The sequence below is a fragment of the Hippocampus bargibanti genome, linkage group LG18 (assembly GCF_051943395.1).
Source record: "Hippocampus bargibanti isolate YZ-2025 linkage group LG18, ASM5194339v1, whole genome shotgun sequence".
NCBI classification, from domain to species: Eukaryota; Metazoa; Chordata; class Actinopteri; order Syngnathiformes; family Syngnathidae; genus Hippocampus; species Hippocampus bargibanti.
Window position 1 is genome coordinate 2,286,819 of NC_142751.1, and position 14,838 is coordinate 2,301,656.

The 14,838-nt window shown below is 38.9% G+C and overlaps 1 protein-coding gene across 2 annotated transcripts in view; it reads right to left on the reverse strand.

The window, feature by feature from the left end:
* The window catches only part of cntfr (ciliary neurotrophic factor receptor), a 272,300-nt gene that overhangs the window by 123,858 nt on the left and 133,604 nt on the right, over positions 1–14,838 (reverse strand). The window lies entirely within an intron of this gene.

A 14,838-nucleotide genomic window follows, 5' to 3' on the forward strand; every position in this document is an offset into this window, starting at 1 on the left:
CGTTCATTTTGTGTTTTCGGAATACAGTGATACCTCGGCTTACGAACACCTTGACTAACGAACTTTTCAGCTTACAAACGTTGAATTCACGAGAATTTAATCTTGGCATCCAAACAATTTTTCGGGATATGCACGGAGCGCCAAAATGAGTGATGTGTCGTTCGCGAACGAGCCCGTTCTAATAAGCAAATGAGCCAACTTGTTTTTGTCCTCTATTCCCCGCCCCAATCTTCGTTAAAGCCGCACATGATTGGTCAAGAACGCAGCAGTGAGGGGGGTTACAGAAACACAGAGCTGCAAATAATAATAGATTAAAGCCGCAGGTGATTGGTCAAGAACGCAGCAGTGAAGGAGCAGGGGGGGTTACAGAAACACAGAGCTGCAAATAATAATAGATAGGCAGACGACAGAGAGAGTGAGAAAATGCATAGAAAAATTTGGACGCATTTCAACTTTATTGATAGTTCAAAGGCAGAGTGTAGACTGCAAGGTTAAAATATCTCATCAATCAGGCTACACAAATAACCCGCACAAGACATCTGTACACTTGATGCACAAAGCTATCAACCCAGCTAAACAGAACACAATTGATGAGGAACTAGGTAAAATTATTGCAGAGAAAGCACAGCAACCTCACACGGATATTGTCAAGAGGCAACCTGGAAGTTTGTCATCGATTGATGATTTCAAGGCTAGCCACGGATGTTTCGAGAACTTCGAGCGGCGTACAGGGATTTATAGTGTCATTCGTCATGGTGGGGCAGCCAGTTCTGACGATAAAGCTGCCAAAGCTTCCAAGGAATCATTCCTCAAGATGGCCACTCCATTCCATCAAGCCATCAACGACCATCAGAAAGGTAAATAACACAACTTTATTATATAGTACAATTTATTTTGTTAATTACAATACCATCTTTCTCTCCTTTCCTCTTTCATAACTTTGCTGCTGTGTTGCTTCCGGGTAGAGTGAACAATGGCGCACAAAGGGGTCTCGTGACTGTGGGGTGTTCTTGGGAGTTTTGAAAGGCGCTTGGAAATTAAATGTATTCTTCTTCTTCTTATTATTATTATTATTATTATTATTATGATAACAAGACAAGGGAAAACCAAGCGATGACTTTCAGCGAAGCTTTAATCTAGGTGTTGAGGTGAAGAAACTGAAACAGGACCGAGAGACACACTTAAGACAAGAAATTGGAGATCATTTACGAGTCAGAGGACAAGTGAGGACCTCAAGGGAACAGAGAGAGATTATCGCCTCCACCCACTGTGAATAAAGTGGTTCTGGCATGATTTTTCTTCTCAAATTCAGTCAAATACTTCAGAACTCATTGAACAGTGCTTCACCGTGGCTTGAAGGATGCAGTGATATAAATTGAATTTTATTGAGTTTTTAGAAAAACATAGAATTGCATTTATTTTCTTCGAGATATTGTGATTTTGATTCGCTTCACCATTTTATACAAATCAATCTCAAGTGCAATATTCACGCTGCACAATCATATTAACGTAGACTTTGAAGTCCTGTTTGTGAAGTACTATAGGGAAAGAGTTGCCCATTTCATGGTAAGATCAGAGCATTGTCATCAAATGGTGAGTATAGTTTTGATTTTTTGATTGTTGCAGTGCTGATGACCATTTTGTGTTTGGGAGCCTTTTACTGAGCGAGTTGCTTGTTCTGTAGCCACAAAGGGACATAAGTCTTCTTGTGTCGGTCCCAAGCCCAGATAAATACAGAGGGTTGTGTCAGGAAGGGCATCCGACGTAAAAGTTGGGCCAAAACAAACATGCGTATCATACCTCTGAAGATGGAGGTTACTGATTCGCTGTGGCGACCCCTTGAAGGGAAACGCCGAAAGGAAAAGAAGAATTACAATACCATAGCACACTTATTATACATCAAATAAGGTTTTGTATAGTTTTACGGCTTAGAAATTATAAAGTAGAAAATTATGTTTTATGGAGACCTGGGAAGGGATTATTCTCATTTTAATGGTTTCCGATGGGAAATTAATGTTTGGGATACACACTTTTTGCCTTACACACTGTCTGGGAGCCAATTAAGTTCATACGCCAATGTATCACTGTAGTTCCAAACGAGATGGAAGAAACAATCGATCACAACGGTGCTCATTAGTCAGCATTAATAAGGACATCACCTCCAGTTAGAAAATGGAATAACACGAGTTATTGCCCCCCTTGCAGCTTTAACAGCTTTCGCTCTTCTGGGAACACTTTCAACACCATTTTCAAATGTTGAAAGTGTGTGTGGAATTTTTTTGCATATTCACATGAAATTTTAATGGACGTGTTACGTCACATGAAATATACATGACCCCGTGGCTAACATCTGTATTCGCCGTGTTCAGAGGCATGTCAGAGGACACGGAGAGAAGCGAACTACCTCCACAACATTTTCATCCCAAATTTTCTATTTTCTGTCTGGACAAGAAGTTTTGCAAAGACAAGGCTCAATGTTTCGTTGTTGGGCTTGTTGAGGTTCATATTCAAATGGTAATCAAAGAATTTCACTTTGTGTGCTCCCGACGTGTCCTCGTAGGGCCTCGGAAGTGCGCCGTTTTAACCAAAAACTCCCATGAGCCTCATGTCCATCTCTTAATCCTTTCCGACATTATTCCAACCCACTGACACAGTCCTAAAATTAGATTACATTAGATTATGTTATTTACGGCCAGACCTGTGCAACAAGATAGTTTGCATGAAGGCAATACAAATGACGCGAAATGCTAATACTGGTTAGCACAGTTATGAAAAGTGACCTTGAGAGATTTGAAAGGTGCTTATGAATTACATTTATTATTATTATTATTATTATTATTATTATTATTATTATTATTATTATTATTAAGGCAATACAAATGAGGCTACATGCTAATATTGATTAGCACAGTTATGCAGTTATGGATTTATGGCTTCCTGTCCCTAGGAGACCAAACACGTGAACAATAGATACTGGCCAGCTATCTAGCTAGCTGTCTATTATCTATATAGCGACATAGCTGGCTGGCTAGCTATCTAGTTAGCTAGTTATTCGATATCTGTTTGCTAGCTAGCTAGCTTTCTATCTATTTCAGTGACTTCCGGGTTGAGTGAACGCTGGCGCGTGTGGCTGCTGCTGCTCACCCACAGAAAAACTTATCCTGTCACTGTAAAGTGATCTTGAGACATTTGAAAGGCATTTATAAATGAAATGTATTATTATTATTATTATTATTATTATTATTATTATTATTATTATGCGTAGGAATTAACTCATTCACTGCCATACGTGAAAAAATATGTCCATTCTAGTGCCGGGGTTTATGTAATTGTCACTCGAATTCCAGGGCCCACAAAATATTGAGTTATATGATTACATGAACATTCAATTATGAGTAACAAACCTTAGTCTCTCTTCTTTCATCAGAAAAAAATAGTTAATTCCTAAATGATCTGGGTCTGGTGTTATATGAGCTTGAAATAAGGGCAGCTGTCCAAAACACAATGCAATACATACATACAATACATACTTTATATAGCACTTTATATAGCACTTTATATAGCACTTTATATAGCACTTTATATAACCCTTTAACAACAGCTGACACTGGAAAAAAGCGCTGACATGGAAAAAGGGGAAATGCTCCATTGTGGAAAAGAAATAAACATTGTCAGAGGTCATGGCCAGACACTTTATCGGCACCCAAGCATGAAAAAAACAAAACGCGAACAAATTCTGGAATGGCGTTCTACATCATATTTTAATAATAATAACTTTGTGAATGGCAGTGAATGAGTTAAGGTTCTGGCGTGGAATGCGTTGCGCATATTCTTCGCTATCGCAGCTTCTTGTCTTTCGTTTCTTGCCCTTGTAAGTTATTCTCACCGCCGTCGGGTGCCTCAGTTTCTCTTATATTGTTTTCACCCCGTCCTTCACACTCCCTTCTCCTTCATTCTTCTTGTCCCCAAAACACACACCCCTCTGACCCACGTCAAGAAAAAGCCAAATAATACAAAATTTAACATGGAGTAGCAGACACGCGAATGGCAAAACTCCCTGGTACAGCCGCACCGACTCCTCCATTTTGCTGCATAATGTCCTCATGCCTCATCACCATATGCGCAAGAAGGCCTAATAACCATAATGGCATTCAGCACAAGTGCTATTGAATTTTTTTTTGTTTCATTCTTAGTACCATAAGAACAATGTTATGAGCTATCAAATGCGAATGAAAATCATTAACGTCCTTCACAAAGTTCAAAGTCTCCGTCCGAGACGCAAACCGAAGTCGTTCATGCGGATTTTCTCAGATTCATGTTGTAAACTAAACAACTACGAGAAGTTGCATTATCTTTTCGCTGTTGTGAAGTCGATTTTGTTTGCTACCAATATTGTCAAAACAATAAAACGCAACAGATATATTGTTCATGATTCCGAATATTTTTTATTTAGCAAAGATCCTCATTAGAGCGGCGGGACAGCTGGAGCCTTCCACAGATGGCTTAGGGTGAGAGGCACGACACTGCAAATTGGTTGCTAGCCAGCATCCGAAACAGACAAAGAACCAATTACAGAGCATCCAACTATGGATGCTCCAGAACCATTTTGCATAGTGTGTGTGTGTGTGTATATATATATATATATATATATGCGCACAAAGAACCAATTACAGAGCATCCAACTATGGATGCTCCAGAACCATTTTGCATAGTGTATATATATATATATATATATATATATATATATATATATACAGTAAAGTCTCGTTATATCGATATCGTTTATATTGATAATACTGCTTATTACGACACTATTTTCATTTCCCGTGCACATTTCTAGTCTTTTTATGTATAATTAGTTCCGTTTAGTACGATTCGTCGTTTTTACGATAATCCGGTTACTACGGTGCTCTTTTTCATCTCCCGCCGGCCATTTTGCTATGTTTATATCGATACAAAAGATATTTAAGATGAATCGATATTTGCTTAGGGGTTTCTATACAGTACCACTCTTATCGACATCTGTATCGGTCGCTCTATCGGTCGTGCCATTGGTCGACTTGATCACGTGACTTGGTCACGTGAGTTTGTTACGTGACCAGCTCCCGTGTAGCAAAGCTATTTTCATTTTCAGACGCTAGCTCGTGTGTAGCAGCCGAGATTGAAGTGTTTGTGTTAAAAGGTAAAAATGGGAAGCAGAAGAAGATTGATGACTTTTTTAAATTGCATACATAATACAGTAAGATGTAAGCGTTGCAGTTTCCCTGTTGTGTTATGTACATGCCCACTGTACTATACAGTGAGACCTCAACTTACGAACTTAATTGGTTCCCAGACAGAGTGTGTAAGGCGAAAAGTGTGTATCTCAAAAAAAAAATCCCATAGGAAACCATTGAAATAGGAATAATCCGTTCCCGGGTTTTCATAAAATATAGTTTTTAACTAAATAAGATGATGAAATGAAATGAGATGAGATGAGACTAAATAAGCCTTAAAACTACACACAACATACCTTATTCTATGTATTATAAATGTGCTATTGTATTGTAATGAAAGAAATACACTGCATTGTGGGTTTTTTTCGGTCCCATTATAGTAAAATTATCAGCAAAAAGCTCCGAGTAGGCGATCGACGTGTGCATTCAATGAGAGGGGGTGTGCAAAGTAGCGCCGGCTGGAGCGCTGTTCGGTCGTGTGCTTCCGCCGAAGATCACTCCGCCAGCCGTGGTGGGTGTGTATTATGAAAAAAGTGCTTATTATAAGGTTTAATTATTATAAATTAGAGGTTCTTAAGACGAAAAGTTTGTAAGATAAGGTGTTTGTAAGTTGAGGTCTCACTGTATATGAATGAAATAGTTTTTTTGCAACAATGTTTCTTGTTTTGTCTGCTGAAGTGTGATGATTTTGAAAATTACTGTACATTCCAATCTGTGTATTAAAGGACAACCGATGTCACTTTTTATTCAAATGCAAAACACCAAAAAAAATGACTTCACGCCATTGCTTGTGAATCCAAACAATGGCTTCAGATTCGGATAATATGCTTTCTTTTTACGCATCCTGTTATGAATATGATTCAAATACACTGTAGTTCTGAAGAGGAAAGCATACATGTTTGCAATCGATTAAAGAATTATATGTGCCATTTTGAGGCAAGATCTCTCACCCCCCAAAAAAAACAGAAGCACAAAATGCCGAGCTCATGGCCAGCTCCGTGTCTTATATATTGATATAAAGAGACTTTATTATATATATATATATATATATATATATATATATATATAATGTCAGGTGTGCGTCCAGGAAAAATGTCAGGTGTGATGTGTGATAGAAGGGTTTCAGCTAAGATGAAAGGAAAATGTATAAAACAGTGGTGAGACCAGCCATGATGTTTGGACTGGAGACAGTGCCACTGAAGAAAAGACAGGAAGCAGAGCTGGAGGTATCAGACCTGAAGATGTTGAGGTTTTCTTTGGGAGTGACCAGGTTGGATAGGATCAGGAATGTACATTAGAGGGACAACTCATATTAGAGGCTTTGGAGAGAAAGTTAGGGAGGCCAGACTGAGATGGTTTGGACATGTCCAGAGGAGAGAGAGTGACTATATCGGGAGAAGGATGCTGAGCCTTGAACTGCCAGTCTTTCGATTTTTTGAGAATAGAGAACAGCTCATCGAGCTGGCTTTGACAGCTCATGGAGCATTCTGCTCCATGAGCTGTCAAAGCCAGTGTGTTTGATTTTATTCTGCTTTGTTTGCGTTTGTCTGTGTTGTTTGCAGTGTTGTTTCTTTTACTTTGTTTGTTTGCACATTTGCATGCCATTAAAATAATAATAATAAAATAAACTTTATTTATGTATTTTTTCTCTAGTCTCAAAAAAAGAGACAACAAAAAGAACGAGTGCCAACAACTACCGATAACAATGTCTTCTCTCGGAGAAAGTCTCCTTAAAAAAAAAAAAAAACTTTTTTTCCCCTAAAAATATCTGCGATGGACTGAAGCTGCGATAAGTGAACCGCAAAATAGCGAGGGATAACTGTATACACACATCTCTGACATTTGCATGTCTCATACTTTGCAATACCATACCGACGTGCTTAAAGTAGCCGGCACCTGCCTGCAGATTCGTGCCGGGCACAAATATCGAGTCCCTAATGGGTAGTCATGCTTTAAAGCTTTTTCATGAATGCCAAGTACTGTGTAGTATGTATACATTCTGCAGGTTCACCCTGGGGTGGTATTGACCACTTAATTTTTCACCCCCATGCTGTTCATTGGAGTTGAGATGCAAGTGTTAGCACTCGTCTTTCCAGAGTCAGGTGTGAACGTGCTGTAAGGTCAACGGGTGCTCAGACATTACAAGCACATCGACCCAGGGGTTACGAAAAGAACACGGAAACACACAGAACTATTTGCCGCTTATTCACTCAGCTTACGATGAAGGAGGATGGGATTTCTTTTTTGTTTTTAATTCATTCACTGACGATGTGCAAGAATGTGTCCACTCCAGTGCCAGGGTTTTTGTCATTGTCACTCGAATTCCGGGATTCCACAGAAGATTGAGTTTTAGGTCTAGATTAACATTCAATGCAACGTAAGAAACACTAGACTCTCTTCTTTCATCAGAAAAAAGAGTTAATTCCTAAATGACATGGGTTTGGAGTTATCTGAGCTTGAAATGAGGGCGACTGTCCAAAATACAATGCAATACATACATATTGGTTTATGTAACGCTTTAACAACAGCTGAAGCTGGAACAAAGCAGTAACATGGAAAAAAATGGGAAATGCTGCCCCCTTGTGGAAGGCAAAAACATTGCCAGAGGTCTGGCCAACGCTTTATCGGCATCCAGGCAAAAAAACAAAACAAAACAAAAAACAAAACCCAATCTAATTTGAGAATGCCGCTCTGTCATATTTTCAATTCCCGAATAAATTTGTGAATGGCAGTGAATGAGTTAATCATCATAATTCTGTACATACATTATCTCATTTGAATTTGGTTTTTAAAAATAAATGTATTGTTTACACGATCATCTCAAGTCAAGTGATTTTGATATAAACAAATAAAAAACAAATACATAAATACATAACTAAACAAATAAACAAAGAAGCAAATACACAACTAAATAAATAATACATTAAAAAAATAAACATAAATAAAGAAACTGATAAATAAATACATGAATGAATAAACAAACAAATACATACATAAATATATAAATAAACAAATAACAAACAAACAAATAAATAAGTACATAAATAAACAATAAAAATACATTTAAAACAATTACAAATAAATACATAGACACATAAATAAACAAACAAACAAATAAACAAATAAATACATAAATAAATATTTTTTTAAAAGCCCACATATGTTTCTGTGACTGGGGCATGAAAAATGTGATCCCCGAAACTAAAATTGATCATTCCAGCAGTCTGCATTTCAGTATGTCAGCTGATTCAATATTTTACTGTTGAACTTTCAAAAGGCGAGACTTCCCCTTAGGCAAACACATGTGATTCACCAATAACCGTTCCCGTGAGTTACGGCTCGACTGGAAAGTGACACACTGCCAATGCATCAACAAGCGGCTCTATATATCGCGTCACACACTTTGCACACACATCAATGAGACACACCAGTGAGTATTCAATGTTTGGCGCAAAACATGGCGGGATATAACTCTTGAGATGCGAGACCGGAATGCACAACCTCCATTTCATTTCATGCCATAACTTGGCAATAATTTCTTGTCGAGAGTCGCCTGATAACATGCGTGCGCAAACAACTGAAATCACAGATGCGGAATGATAGAGCGAGTCACACGCTGCACACGCGTAGCCTTGAGATTTATTTATTATTTTTTTTGGGTGCACAGTTGGTGCTCTGAAATGAAAATAAATCACTGATTTGAACTAGCGGAGTCAACGTTAGATGCAAAAGCTCAGTCACAGTGTCAATCATATCAAATTGTGAATGTTATTCAAGACATGCAAATTTCAGGTACAAATTGAGGACTCGTTGTTAGTCACCGTATCTATTTGAGTATAACGCGCACACGTGTATAACGCGCACCCCTAATTTTTAATTACAACTCTGTATAATATTTTGTTTCACTTTTTCTCAGCTAGGTAACAGTATATCAATTAAAATATGAAGAACGCTGAATGTAAACTCTGGATATTGGTAATTGTGCAAAACAACAATGCCTAACTCACGTTTCAGTGTGGGCGAGGCGAGGAAAGGAAATGAAGCGTAGCTAAAGAAATGCTAATCAACATTAAAAAAAGAAGGAATGCGCGTGATCCGGGTCCTTCCGAGAATCGAAACTGAACGGCAAGAATAGCCATGGAAAGGCTGCCCCCTCTTGGAAGGGAAAAAGCATTGAATATACAGTAAAGTCTCGTTATATCGATATTCAAGGGAGTCCGAAAAAATATCTATATAACCGGGACTATCGATATATCCGACCCTGTTTGCATGTAATTTTCTCCGTGCGTGCATAGAAATAGTATCGATATAACCGGGACTATCGATATATCCGATATCGATATAACGAGACTTTACTGTATATGAGCATTTTTTCCCAGGCCTTGTTTGTAACGCGCGCCCAAACTTGTAGTTATTTTTTAGGTCGAAGATTTTGCGAGTTATACTCAAATAAATACAGTAACGTATTCACTGCCATTCACAAATGTATTCGGGAATTGAAAATGAGACATAGAGTGCCATTCCTGAATTTGTTCGGGTTTTATTTTTTCATCCTAGGGTGCCAATAAAGCGCTGGCCAGATGTCTGGCAATTGTTTTGTTTTTGCCTTCCACAAGGGGGCAGCAATATATACTCGATAAGGATACAGACGCTCCCCAACTTACGAACGAGATACTTTTCAAACCGTCGTTCGTAAGGTGAATTTGTTCGTAAGTTGCTTCAGTGCTATAGTTTGTATATTTTGCATAGAATGTATGTTTAGGGCTTATATAGGTATGTTAAAGGTTTATATAAATATGTTTAAGGCTTGTATAAGTAACTTGTATTGGTTTGTTCTAAAAAAATAAAAATTTAAGAAAATACATGCTCTATAACAGGGGTCGGGAACCTTTTTGACTAAGAGAGCCATAAAAGTAAAATATTTAGAAATGTTTTTCAGCGAGAGCCACACGCACATACAAACACCCGCGTGTGCGCGCGCACACACACACACACACACACACACACACACACACACACACACGCACACACACACACACACACACACACACACATGCGCACGCGCGGCCACTTTCAACAAAATATCAGAATGTATTATTTAAAGTAACTTTGTGATAGTACTCACCGTTAACATGGATGGTTTTCCGTTCCTCATGTTTGGTAAAAATCCAGGAAAACGATCGGAATGAAATTCAATTTGCCGGTCCAGAGGCGAAGTTACTGCTAGCTAGCCTGCACACGGCTCATAAGCTTCCACACTTGCTATCTGCAATCTACTTCTCGCAGAAGTATGTCGATGCTAACGTTAACATGGGGCTTGTTAAAATGGCACTGACATTCGACTGTTTCATCGATGGTATTGTTTCATTGCAAATTAGAATCAGAACATTTTCTCTCCTCTAATGCTCCAGTGCATTCAGGCTGAAGTGCACAAGTTGGGCTCATTTAAAGGGGCGTTTACTTGTTTCAACATGACGGCCACTATCATCCAATCAACATGGCGCTTTCGGCCATTCCAGGTCAGTGTCATCCAATCAAAATTGCGCTTTCCGCCAACTGCAGCCCCAACGGGAAATGAACAATGAAAAAAAACGACAATATGTATTATAATATGTAATATTTATCGGCGAGCCATATGTAATCATCAAAAGAGCCAGATATGGCTCGCGAGCCATAGGTTCCCGACCCCTGCTCTATAAGATATCTGACTGGCTGGCTAGTTATTTGGCTGGCTAGTTACTTACCTGGCTAACTATTAGCTATCTATTGGCATGCTAGCTAGCCTTCTATCTATTTGAATCACTTCCGGGTTGAGTGAACGCTAGTACTGGACTGTGAAGAGAGTTTAGAAAGCTTAGAAATCAAATGTATTATTATTATTATTATTATTTCTTATTTTTCCATGTTAGCGCTTTGTTCCAGCTTCATCTGTTCTGTAAGCGCTATATTAGTAACCAATATGTAACCAGTATGTATTGCATTGTATATTGGACAGCCACCCTCATTGCAAGCTCATATCACTCCAGACCCATTTAATTCAATTTCGTGACGGTTATGCTTATCCCGTTAAACGATACGAGGAGAGCGGACCAGAGAACCCTGAAATTACAAAGTCCCCAAGATCATTTAGGCCACTTGTATGGAAGCATTTCCGCTATCCGGTGGGGAACAGAGATGGAAATGGCCAAGTTCCCCCAAGACCTTGACTATTTCCCATTAAGTGCTTCTAAAAACTAAGCTAAGTCACATTGCACAGAATTCAATACTTGTAGCAATCCACTTTGTGTATTGTGTTCCATAATATGCATATATTTATGCATACATATATTCAATTGGGAAAACTAGAATCAGAATCAGAATCAGAATCATCTTTATTGCCAAGTATGTAGAACACACACGGAATTTGTTTCCGGTAGAACACGCTGCACTAGCATCGTCGTCAAAAAAAAAAAAAACATGCTAAGTGGCACTATAGAGTTCCATTTTGGCTACTGTTGAAAGAGTTCAAAGAGTTCAAAGAGTTAATGGCTTGGGGGAAGAAGCTGTTTAAATGTCTGCTGGATTTGGTGCGCATGGATCGGTAGCGCCTGTATATCAAACATCGGACAGAATTTACAGCTATAATAGATAGGGAACGCAAATACCCTACTAGTTCAACTTGTACTTCATTCATAGTTAAATAAAACACTTGTTCGCTTTATATGCAGGGCAACACGTCCATTCATCACAAAGCGACTTGTAACTTGTACATCATCATTCAATCTTTTTTTTTTGCAACAGTCAGCATGTGGAGCTCATTGCCGTTTTACACAAAAAAAAAACACAACGCAGCAAAATTCTAAATCGTTCCTGACGATATGCAAGATGGCGGCCCGTTAAATTGCTGCATGTCACCGTAAGCAATCGTACTTATGTTGGCGGTTTGAAGCATATGTAATAATGAGCTGGTACACCTAAATGATAATAATAATAATAATAATAATAATAATAATACATTTCATTTATAAGCGCCTTTCAAAACTCTCAAGGTCATTTTACAGTGACAGGATAAGTTTCTTCTGTGGGTGAGCAGCGGCAGCCACGCGCGCCAGCGTTCACTCAACCCAGAATAACTCAAAAAGATAGAAAGCTAGCTAGCTAGCTAATAAATAGCCAGACAGCTAATAGATAGCTAGTTAGCAGCTAGATAGCTAATATGTTGCCTGACTCAAATAGCTAGGTATGTAGCTATATAGCTAATAGATAGCAAGCTAGCGAGATAGCTAATATAAAATATAAATATAGATTGTCCACTCATTTTTTTTTTCATTTAACATGTCGCACAGGTAGGGAGACACGATGACATACATTTTTTCCTGTTTTCAGGTCCAGATTAGGAAACTTGTTGTCAGAGGATTTGCAGATATGAACATACTATTGAAAAACTTTATGCCACACACTAATCCAGTGTGCTGCCCTTTCTCTACTCCAATTTCACGGTGCCCCCTAAAAACCACACTATAATATTTATTTCAGTGCAAGCTGCATTTTTAGAGGAGTGCATTTATTCATCAGATACAGGACTGTGCACACATTTTTGCATAAATCATATGTACAAGATCGCCGATACACTCACAGGCAAGTCCGACATAGACATACAAACATTGGAAATTTCAGCCATTGTGGGACAAATAAAGGTTTTCTGATTCCGATTCTGACAAACACACGAACTTCCACACGCACCCTCCTGTCCCCTCCCATATGACACTTCCTCCGCAAACATCTCGGAATGAAGTTATCACTTCCTTCTGTCTCTTTTTCTCATCCCACAGATTAAGAGTCACTCTCACCCGGCATTTGCCGCCACTTTCGTGCGAGCGCCGAGGCAGCTGCAGCTGCAAAAGTGTTTATGCGTGCATGAGTCAGGGCATCAGTGCTCATATAAATCCACTTCCTGTTTCCTGACATCTTATCTTGGGCCCCAATGCACTTGCCTTTGCACAGTCAGGTGTGTATGTATGTGTTCTCGTTTGTGCGCCACGGTGGGGACACGAACCTGACTGCACGCAGCCCGGTGGAGACTCGTGTACCCGTGGGGACCTGAAATGAGGTCCCCATGGGCAATTTGCTCTGAGAGACTGCAAAATGAGAGACTTCTGAGAGACTTCAAACCATGTTTTAAAGACGTTTCATGACATTTCCTAAAGTGTCCCCGCGGGGGCATTCCAGACCAAAAAACTGCGTGAGTGTATGCGACCCTAATGTGGCAGACTGGTGTACGCCAGGGATGTGTACTCGCACCAGTCCTGTTCAACATCTTCCTCCTGTGTGTGACACTGCTGCTCCATGAGAGGATCGAGAAGAACAGCGGGGTTACCATAGATTTCCGGCTTGATGGAAATCTATTCAACATCAGGAGGCTCCAGGCAGTCAAAGCATATCAGGAGAGCACTCACAAACTGTGGGTACCCTCAGTGGTCATTCAACAAATGTCAGAAAGAATAGGGAATGAAACAAAAAATTTTCAAGATACAAAAAGGAGAGGAGTAACAGTACCTTACAATTCAGGAGTTTCTGAAAAACTACAGTCCTTTGGCAACACAAAGTTCCTACTTATTTCAAACCGATAAACATGTAAAAAATTAGTGAATCCAAAAGATAGGGTGCCAAATGAAAAACAAAGTACGTAATGTAGTTTATTCAATACATTGTAAGACTGAAAATTGTAAAGAGCAGTACATTGGGGAGACTCAACAAATTCTCAAAAAAAGACTATCAACATCACAGGGATAATACTAGTGGGCCTCAATCGGTAGTACATTTGCACCTAAAAGCTAGCCACCACTCATTTGACAACAATGAGGTTAAAATCTTAAATAAAATAAAAATAAATAAATAAATAAATAAATAAATAAATGAAATGCAATCACAAATAGAATGCAATAAATAAAATACAATTATAAATAGAAACAAGAGACCTGTTTTTTTGTGCAGGTAGGTCAGATGGGATGATGCTGCTCGTCAAGAAGGTTGCCTGTTCCACCATAGCAAACAAAAGGTAAACTGTTTTCCCTTGGTTCGTGTCTGAGTTATCATCTGACAAGCAACTCTGGTAGGGATCTATATACTGTATGGGTAGGCGAAATATGATACGTTATTTTGGTTTTTGATTACCATGATGTATTGTTATCCTACAAAAAATGCTCTATATCTCTTCCTCCTCATCACATTCTATGGGATATTTAGTATTGAACAACTTCAAGCTAATGTCGAGGGTGTATAGAAATCGGAATGGAATCTTTAAAATCATGTTTTATCAGTAGTGAATAGATAAGCATTTCTTCATGTAATGTGAACCCTAACAATGAATCCCACCCAAAAAAATCTGAATTGCATTCAGACCTACACCGTGAACATAGCACTGAAGTACATATTCCTGATTTTGTTGAACTCAATATATTTATTCTGTGTTTACTACTAATATGTACATTGGATGGTAGGGCGGAGCTGGTGAAGATCTCTGTATCACGGTTTTGCGAGGTGGTGATGGCGGGTTCGGATCCCAAAAAGCAGGCAGGAGGGAGCAGGAGGTTGTTTGACAAATTGTATTAAAATAAAGTCAGCAGGAACAAAATGTAAAACA